The 10,783-nt window shown below is 41.4% G+C and overlaps 1 long non-coding RNA gene across 1 annotated transcript; it reads right to left on the reverse strand.

The window, feature by feature from the left end:
- Positions 1-4,170: 4,170 nt before the first annotated feature.
- LOC120400083 lies at positions 4,171-10,450 on the reverse strand. Its single transcript, XR_005595526.1, has 3 exons — positions 9,879-10,450; positions 7,635-7,736; positions 4,171-4,261 (listed from the first exon to the last, which is right to left on the reverse strand). It is a non-coding gene; the product is annotated as an uncharacterized LOC120400083 (long non-coding RNA).
- Between the last annotated feature and the right edge of the window lie 333 nt (positions 10,451-10,783).

Here is a 10,783-nt window from a genome sequence, read left to right on the forward strand (position 1 = left end):
AAAAAAAGTTTCAGAACCACTGCTGTACTGCATGCGCTAAAAGTCACCTGGCTCTTAGCTAAGGCTGTAGCAGACTCATTAAACTCTAGCTGGAATAAGTGCTACTAGAGGGGGACAGAGCGCCAAACCAAGCAGGCATGGGTTACACCATCACTCATGAATAGTCATTCATTCTGATCTTTAGCAGCCCCAGTTACAAACAGTCAGGTGAGGTGTTGTATGTCATTTATGGGGAATGCTATAGCCCTCAGATACATTTCACATGGACATAAACCGATCCATATGTGAAACAAACAGCCTTTGATTATGAGGTAATGTTAATGTCAAAAATAGAGGGTAAAGGATACAGTGATAGTTATGGGCGGGGGAGATGAAAGCAGAGGGAGATGGCTTACTGGGAATACATTCAGATAAGCACAAATAGGACAATGACTAGAGAATTCACTTCTCAGTTTTAGAATAATGCATGGATGTTTTTAAATGCAAATATACAACACAAAGCCAAAATTACGCTGCCAAGTTAAAGCCTATGAAAAGCCTAGATCCCAGGGGTCTATAACAGGCCATTTGTATTCAATTACTCAAAAAAAAAACCCACCCTGGAGAAAAATTTATGAATTTCATTATGTTTGCAAAGAAAACAATCTAGTTTTTATTAACTCATGAAATGCCAGTGTGGCCTGACAATACAGCACATTAAAATAAGGGATTCTAAGAAACTTGAACATTGCTATTTATTTGAGGGAAAACATATTGGCAAAATGAAAGGTCCACAGCTGGCCATTTTATACCACTATTGGTCACTGTGCAAGATAATGCAATAAATCATGAATCTACAACCAAACTGGCAACTCAGGTTCCAAGCATTGAAAAATGAAGTTGCTTTTTATTTATTTTCCATCTTTAAATCAACAAAAAAATTCCACCATCCTAGGAAATTCACTGAATAATCAGAATGCTAAAATTAAGGTTGTGCACACAACAATAAACATTTTGTTATGTCCTTAGGCACACAGAGGAATGGAGTTACAGCTGAGCTTGCCATTTCTTGATTTTGGAGTGCTTAACCATACAACCGTATCATTTTCTTATACAGAGGGTGGAGAGCCAAGGTGAGGCCATTGTCTTTGGAATCTGCAAAGAGGACAGCATGTACTAATGTTCCTCTGACTACAAGCTGGTGGTTCCCAAGATGAAAGTGGTTTCCCATCATACGGAACCACTTTCATTCCACATGACTGAGCACTGGAGATGTATACAATGTTTTATATAGAATACTACCAACTTTGTACAAACATACACCAAGTCAGATAGGTATTAAAGCAGTTGTGAACCTACTCTGGTTCCATCTCTAGAAGTGTCATGGAGATCTACTGAACTGTACCCATATGACCCCATTCTTATTGGGCAGAGAGGCAAGTTGAGGCACCAGATAACTGTAGGACATCCCGCCAAAACGTCAGTACTTTGCTTTCTGACCACATATTGGTGGGATAAACTCACATCTCCAGTGCTCAGTCATGTAGAACTGACATGGCAGCAGTCCAGCAGCATCCTTTGTACCCTCAACTTGGAGAATGAGGAGATTGGGGGTACATATGGACACTGCTAGAAAGAATGATCTGGTCCCAGCTGCATAGAGAGCATGTGTAACCTGAAGTGCACAAACATAGGTACGTGCAAAGGATTACACTGTAAACCACTCTCATCACAGCAAAGTTATATACCTAATGATGAAGGAATCCCAAACGTTCAGTTTGTATCTTTATTCAAATCCATGGGAGGATGGCATATTGGGCTGTATTAGTAGGAGCATTGCCAACAGATGGAGGGAAATTATTCCCCTCTATTCGGCACTGGTGAGGCCACACCTGGGGTATTACATCCAGTTTTGATCCCCTAACTACAGAAGGGATGTGGACAAATTGGAGAGAGTCCAGAAGAGGGCAACGAAAATGATTAGGGGGCTGGGGCACATGACTTAAGAGGAGAGGCTGAGGGAACTGAGCTTATTTAGTCTGCAGAAGAGAAAAGTGAGGGGGGATTTGATAGCAGCCTTCAACTATCTGAACAGGGGTTCCAAAGAGGATGGAGCTCGGCTGTTCTCAGTGGTGGCAGATGACAGAACAAGAAGCAATGGTCTCAAGTTGCAGTGGGGGAGGTCTAGGCTGGATATTAGGAAACACTATTTCACTAGGAGGGTGGTGAAGCACTGGAATGGGTTACCTAGGGAGGTGGTGGAATCTCCATCCTTAGAGGTTTTAAGGCCCGGCTTGACAAAGCCCTGGCTGGGATGATTTAGTTGGGGTTGCCACTTTTTTGCTGATGCAAAGATTTCCCCCTCCCACTACCCCAGTCACAAAACACACCAAAAAAATACAGCCACTTATGCTAAGAAAAAATAGCAAAATAAGGTGGCTGATGCTAACCCTTGTTACCACAGGAGATAGGTTCAGCCAGTCAGTGACCTGGAGTCATGTGACTTATCTAGTCATAATTTGAAAGCAGTATGCAGAATTTTTCTGCAGTTTTTTCAGTTATTTGAACAGAAAAAGATTGAATTAATATTTCACCCACCACTAATATGTTTTAATAGTCATTCTGGCACTTTATGAGTCACTAATAAAACACTGTTTAGAGGATTGTGTGTGTAGGTTTGATTACATTCTTCCTGACTGTCCACCGTCAGCAATGACTACCAAAGGGATCTCAAATTTTGGAGATAAAAGTTGTGAGGGGAAGTCAGACAGCTCCAAAAAATTAGAAATTGAGATGTGGAAGATTCACAGAAGGCTGCAGCATCCAGAAAGGTAAAGAAAACAAGACTAAATAGGTTGCTAGATTAAAAATAAGAAGTCATGGCCTGATGCTGCTTGAATTGCTTAAACTGTACATTAGTCCTCTTCTCAGCATTTCTTTAATGCAAGTCTGGCTGGAATAAAGAAGTAGAGATTGTTAAAGTCAGCAACTGATGGTGTAAATTCTAGAGGCAGCAGGAATCATTTTTCAGATTGACGGAACTCAGATGCTGAGTTACTAATGAGATCTTTGGGTTGAAAAGAATAATAAAATGAAACTTAGTAGGTTGATTCATCCTTCTTGTGTTTGTAGTGGTAGGCCTTGACTGACCACACATACCTGGGTATTATAACATAGACACACATTTCTTGCAATATTTTTATATCACTGCAGCATGATACAACTGTATATTTATAATTAGATTCTCCAGGCCTGGTACTCTTATCCTCCTACTTCCTGTCATCAAGTGGACAAGAGTGAGGCTAAGAGAGACATGAAAAGGATTAGGAAAGCAGGAATTGGAAAGTGCTGTGAGTCTTTAGTAAATGTGACTGGCAGAAGAAGAAGAAGAAGAAACTGTAGCGTAATAGGTGAATAATCTAGTAGAAATCTGATATAGAGACTGCTGACAGTGGTAGGGTTGCCAAGCGTCTGGTTTTTGACTGGAATGGCCAGTTGAAAAGGGAGCCTGGCAGCTCCGGTTGGTGTTGCTGACCGGGCCGTTAAAAGTCCCAGCCCTGAGATTCCTCCCATACCCAAACTCCCTCCTGGAGCTTGCACCCCACATCCCCTCCTGCACCCCTTCCCCAGTCCTGAACACCCCCAACCAAACTCCCTCCTGGAGCCTGCAACCCCCATGGCCCCCACCCCCCTGCTGCACCCTGAACTCCTCATTTCTTGCCTAACCCTGGAGCCCACATTTCCAGCCAGAGCCCTCGCCCCTTTCTGCACCCCAACCCCCTCCCCCAGCCCAGTGAAAATGAGCGAGTGAGAGTGATCGAGTGACAGGGGAATGGAGTGAGCTGGGGGTGGGGGCTCTGAGAAGGAGCGGGGGTTGGGGAAGGGCAAGGGTGTTTGGTTTTATGCAATTAGAAAGCTGGGAACCCTAGACAGTGGTGACCAGAAACTCCTAATACACATTTACTTCTCTGTCCTATCCTCAGGCCACATGACAGGTTGATACAGCTTGATGACTGCTTCAAAAGAGATCAGAAAAATTAGTCATGTAGACTGTTCCCTGCATCCCCTCCTCCTCAATCTGTAGGCATCTGCTTTGTGTTCTCATGACCTTAGCTCTATATGCGACACTCTCTCTTGGATAGGACCCTTTGACCAAGATCTGAGACTAACATTCCAGATTTCTTTTACCTTGGCTATCTTTCTGTTTTGAGGCTGAAGACTGCTTTCTTCTGGCATGGTCTGCATGAAGTTACCCATGCAAAAATTCTATGATCATGTAGTCCTGTAAAAATTAGATTAAACAAAGAAAAACCCATCATCACCATACTAAAGCAAAAGAAATGGTTCGGCACCTCTGACTTAGCTTGAATATTTTGCAAAGGCCAGCAAAGTAGGCTTACCTTGGCTTAGGTACAGTGAAAAGCAAAGGGACATGATACAGTTCTAGAATGCTGCATTCCTCTCTGGCCATTTTGGTCAGAAATACAAAGACTTTCCTTTCTGTGACTCAATCGCTTACCAATTCAAGACCTTTTCCTCAAGTTCCTCTGACATGGCCAATTTATCTGCCTAGACACTCCTCACAAATGTGATTACCCAATTGCTTTATTTTATTATCCTACCAACATCCTTTCTCCCCGCTTCCATATAGGTATTTATGGATCAATCCATAATAGGTTTCTGTAAACATTCTGAATCTTCACAATGAGTGTCTATTGTTACAAAGAAGGTCTTTAGGGATGCTAATTAACATCCTTTAAACTGATTAACTTTTTCCTGTAAGCAGACAGCTTCTGGTATGCCAGGTGAAATCAATTCAACATCTCATTATAGATTTATGCAAATCATACTTAGCATAATTCTGCTCAGTATTAAATATCATTTACTGACAGATACCAGACTATTTGCCACACACTGGGATGAAGAGCTGCACCAAACAAACAAACCTGCAAGCACCTCTCAGATTTTTTGCTGAAATTACCTCTCTTGCACCCTAGGAATTGTACACAATATTCAAACACAGACAATTCAGATGTTATGTTAATGTTACAGTTTGTTTTACTTTGATGAAAGTCCATCAACAATCATGGAAGGTGAGTCCAAAATAAAAAGAATTTCTATGTTCCACTCACATTAGCACAAATAATTAGATCTATTTGTCTTTAGGCAACAGATGTCTGGGTTGCTGGGTGTCTAAAGCAATGTGTTAGTGTTAAGGTTTTTTCTGATTGAATCTCTGTGTCTTTTATCGCATCTTAGCAGCATTAATTTTTCCATGTTTATGTACATTTGTACCCATCATAGTCTCTAGGCACATATTCAAAAATTTTAAAATCACAAAGTCTATCCAAAACATGTCAGAACATGAAACAAGACTGTGGGGCTGGAGGGTGGGGAACTCCCATCCCACTCTAGCCCCAAGAAATACAATTCCACCCAACATCTCACCCATCCGCCAAACATTAGCTGTATTGTGGAAGCACACTGGCCAGGGATTCCATGTCAGCTGGTTGGACTAGCTGACCTCCTGAGGTCCTGGGGGTTGGACTAGATGACCTCCTGAGGTCCCTTCCAACCCTGAGATTCTATGGTTTCAGCAACATGCTCAAGTGCAGTTGCACAGTGCTCCTGTCCCACACTCAATGACAGGAGTGGTGGTAATAATTAAGGACTTTTTTTTTTTTTAGCTAGGGCGGGCATGGACTGAAAAGTGTCTGGAGCGTCTTTGGGGGAAAAGGAGTCTGGGACTTCCAGCTAGAGTGAAGGGATGAAGAAATTGAAGAAAGTTACACTTCTCTTCTCACCTTCTTAAAATATGCAAGACAGGTATCAGAGCATGAAAATGTTTGATTTTTCAGTTTGCTGACTAAACCAAAAAGACATAAAGCAGGGGTGGGGTGGGGGGGAGAATCATTTTATGTTAATCTGTTACAAAATTCACTTCCCCCCCCCAGAGAACTGAAGTAAAAAAGTTTGTTCAACAACATATTTCACTTCCAAGTTTTTAAATTTTTAAAATAAAAAAATGCATCACTATTTGCCAGTCAATAGCTTTCCCTTTTCTCCACTTTCCCCAAAATCCTCAGTCTGTGCATGGTGTAGGAACTGCTATGAATATGCACTGTTTCATAACTCTGAACTTCTAATGCATTATTTGAATAGATCTCTACTTGCATTTTTGTCACCTGCTAGCCTCCCCACCTACAGTAATCTTAGTCAGTTCAAATACTAGTAATTAACACCCCAGGATTCAGGCTATGGGAAAGCAGAGAAATTATTCTTTGGAACAGCTTGACACGAAGATTAATAGTACTGGTAGATTATTCTGAGTTCAAGGGGCATATTCATTCTCATTAATTTTATTTCAATGGTTAACTCAAACACATGTTAATGGTGCTAGTTGATAAATTACTACAGCCTTGGGATTACAGCAAAATATGTGCCTATCTTTATACTTCAAATAATTTGTGTTAGTTGTTCCTCTATATATTATACAACAATATATTAACAAACTCTTTCAGACTCTAGTCCTGCAATTGGAATGCATAGTTGCCATCCAGAGCTAATAAAATTATGGAGATTATGCCAGCATTTAACCAGTAATTGAAGTCCTCTGAAGAGATCAGAACAAAAACAAAACAAAAAAAAAACCATAAATGTCATACATAGGAAAAAGAAGAGATAAATGAGGAAGGCAGCTGGGGATATTAGACACTTTTTGGCCATAGTTAAATGAATGATAGGTACAGTATAAGGGTTGGTCATTAAAGATGAAAAAATAATTCCCAGCCTCTCTTTGGAATAAGTTAATTAAACCAGAGAATTCTCTTACAATTCAATTTTGTTGAAAGCTGCTATTATGGAAATCTAGCAGAGTTCTTATTTGAGCCAAAAAGCAATGAAGTTTGAAATCTAGGAGAATAAGTTACCATTTTCCTACATATGATACAGGCACTCAGATGATTTTAAGGCATTTGTTAGACCAAATATATTTCCCAGTCAGTTCCTAAAGAGGATTCAGGTAACATAAAACCTGAAAAAGTTAATTAAAGCTAGCAAATGCATTTATTTTTAGAAATTTATTCTTCCAATCCATGGAAAAAAGTTCGAGATTTCCATCTCTCTAGATCTTCCTTAACATTTTGTAATAGTGTAAGTCAACTGATAGAGATTTGATCTGTAATTTGTATGAGTATTTTATAGAAGAATTAGCCCATTGAAGTGGAAATTAATCTGCTAAAACATTTTAACAGATTGAGATATAGATAGCAAAAGCCCATGTTTTGTCATAGTTGATTTCGAAACCAGAATCTGCCTAAAATTCATACATAAATCAATCAAATTTAGAAGGCATATGGCTGGATTAGCTGGAGAAAGTAACAGTGTAAGCAGTACACTGAGCTACTTCATGTCCCTACTCAACTGTTTTTATTTTATAGTCTCTGTTGCCTGATTTTCTGGAAGCACACCAGTTTTATTTAATTATTATTATTAATATGAAGATGAATGCAGACAATCTTACCGAGTTCTTAATTCAGGGCCTGAGCCAAACCACACTGAAGTCAACGGGAGGAGGTCCATTGATTTGAGTGGACTTTGCATCCAGCCCAGAAAGCTCTACCAAGATCTGTTAAGTTTTATTTTCATCCACTTACTGAAAAAAATCACCTAGGGTTCATTCCTACAAGGTGCTAGGTGCCACTGAACCGCCTCAACTTCCACTCATAGTGTTTGGAAATGATTTAGACTTTGCTAAACTGTGAAGAGAAACAGAAGAAGCATTGTTTATATTTATGAGTAAGTTGAAAGCGAAATTAATATAGTCAGGCAGGGTTAATTAAATGCAAGTTACTACTAATACTTGACCCACTTAGGAGAAAATAATCAGCACCGTCTGGCATAACTAATTAGAGTGCTTAAAACACAGGCAAGGGGCAGGGTGAGTCAGTTCTCTGAAATCCTTTTCCAGAAGCTTGTATAGAGGACACAAGTTATTTGATGAGAATTAAGAAAAGTTTTTCAAACTGAAACAATGAAACCCTTAGGGGAGGATTAGCTCCAGCAAGAAACAGAAGAAAAAGAGAAAGCAAATGATGAGGAAACATTTCACCTTCTGTCCTTTTCTAGTCCTTGGGTTTCAACCAACATGTATGCTTTGAATAATATGAACAAACATTCTTATATCCCTAGCCAGAATGGCCAGCAATTCTCAGACAGGAAAGCTGGAGAGCTTTGATTGAATCATTATGACACCAAAGCATGAACAGGTGCAATGTATTAGATAGCTTCATGAGGGAATAAATGCTTTCTTGTTCAGTCAGAAAAAAAGAGAGTTATTGTTAACAAGAAAACAGTTGCTGTGTTATTTAAATTATCCTGCTAAAAACATTTTTTTCCTGACACCTATTTCCCATACCATGTCTGAACAACATATGAGCAGGCAACGTGACATCCAAGAAGTTAGATTAGACAATCCATAGGTGTAAGCAGTTTATAGATGTAATAAATGCATGACATGAAAATTAAACAATGCATGTTCCCTTTAGAGCAACAGTCCCCAAACTGTGGAGTACACCCCGCTAGGGGGCCATGGAGGAGTCGTTAAAGGGACACAGGGAGCTTGGGACAGCGCCCATGAGCGGGTGGGGAGAAAACACTACCCAGTCCCACTCCGGCCCCAACCCCCACCCTGGCTGTGGCCCCCGCCACCAGCTACCAGCCCTGGACCCCGGCTCCCAGCCCCTGGCCACGGTGCAGGCCAGGTAAGAGGGGGGAGTGACCAGAAAAGGTTGAGAACCACTACTCTAGAGTAAACTGACCTATAATGACCTTGCCCAGTGGGAGTTAATCTAGGTCTGAAAATAAAAAATACCCTCAATTAAAAGCTGGTTTGGCAGGCAATAGACAACACGGCTAGTGGAGAAAAATGCTGATGTGGAACTCTGTTGTGGCTTTAATACACCATAGGGACATAAGCAGCAAGGTTCAGAGGTATCAAGGGCAACCTGAGTGACTGAGGACCACTAGGGAAGAGCATACTCGAGTGGCAAGTTCTACACACTTCAAAAGGGTGCCTGGCATATGCCAGGTTGAGTGAGACAGCAGGTGCCAAATAGGAACAGGTCAATGGCCCAGCTCCTCACCCATTAAAGAATGTTGCATTGCTGGTTGTGCCGTAATTCCCTTTGTCATGCTTGGTGTTCAGGGACTGAGATTGTGGCTGCCTCTCATACAGGTACTGCTATGCAGGCAGATGATGAAGAGGCACCTCTTTTTGTGCCTGTTTGCATAGTCAGTCCCAACCTCACCACTAAAGTCTATATCCCCATGTGGCTCCTCCTTAGGCTGCACACTCAGAAATCCCCAAACAACACTTCTGAAATGTGGGCAGTTTTCAAATCTGCATTCACTAGCTTCATTAAGTCCATTCAACAATAGTGATGAATAAAAGACAGTCGATTAAAAAACAAAACAGACTTGCTTACCTATAACTTGTTATCTGAAAATAGAGATCACCACAGACCACCCTCCTCCTGTTGTCTGTATGTTTTTTACTAAGATTAGCAACAGTGATACTCAGGACAGCGATACTCAGATCTCAGTGGTTTGGTTGCCAAATTAGAGACTAACATTACCCAAAAGACCCACAGTAGTGTAAATAGACATATTTTATTCTCACAGACCAAGTATTCTAAAATTGGTTAATAACATAATAACAAGCATCATGACTGGTTAATAATTAAATCACACACTGTTTTAATACCATGTACTGCAAAGAGCCGCAGGAGACACATTAAAGAGCCACTTGCAGCTCGCAAGCCTCAGTCTGAGTATCACTGCTTTAAGACAAGGACTTATCTTATTGAAGACATTTGGGTGCTTATAATGGGGGCACTGACCTCTTGAATGCCTCCTAGTGGTACTGCAGTCCTTTTCTTGACTCTGGTGCCCCCTGCAGGCTGTGAGCTGATCTTGATGGGTCTTCTGTGGCTTGGCTATCTGGCCAAGTCATAAAGTCCAGAGTGAACCTTCTCCAGTGTAAACAAGAGTCCAGTAAATGAACAATCCCATTGATCTTGCCAGGGTCTTCAGCACCGGCTCTGAGCTTTGTTCAGGCTCTTAAATTCAAGGCTTTGTTCAGGCTCTCAAATAAGCCCCATTTTCTGCTAGGGGTTAGTGCTACTGCGGCTGTCAGAGGAACCCAGGCACTCCAGGTTCCAGTCCACAGACCCAATACATAGCAGCCACACACTGTGCAATTTCAGTTAATTGCTGCTTCTTCCCTGGACTTCTTCCTAGCTGGCCCCTTTTAGCTTCACCCTTAGCTCAGGGTTAAGGTTCTTAAGTCCTCTCTCTCCCTCCCTGCAAACACAGCTTAAGCAAAAACAGACAGAAATAAACCCTGGTTATCTCTCAAGCTCCGGAGGGGAGGGGAGGGGAATGTCGTGCGGTGGGGTGCCCTGCCCTTTCCCCTCTGGTCTCAGCCAGGAAGTAACTAGGTAGGCCTGTATAGCTTCTTTTGTCTGAGCCTGCTGGGTTCTGATTGGCTGCTTCCATGAGGCCTCTCTAGGCAGGGCTGGAGGACCCACCTTTACTTCTCTTTTCCTGACACTGCAATGTTTTTTGGTGTGGGGATGTAGCAGGGCTGTGGGGCCTCATGTAGGGAGCCATAAAGGCCATGGAATACCCTGTCACAGTGTTATATACATAATTTATGCACACTTTTTATATTTAACACTATTTTAATTTGATATTTGTATGATTGTTAATATCATTTTTCACAGAAGACTTGCTAGTGCAAACT

This window comes from Mauremys reevesii, linkage group 3, assembly GCF_016161935.1.
Source record: "Mauremys reevesii isolate NIE-2019 linkage group 3, ASM1616193v1, whole genome shotgun sequence".
Classification (NCBI taxonomy): domain Eukaryota; kingdom Metazoa; phylum Chordata; order Testudines; family Geoemydidae; genus Mauremys; species Mauremys reevesii.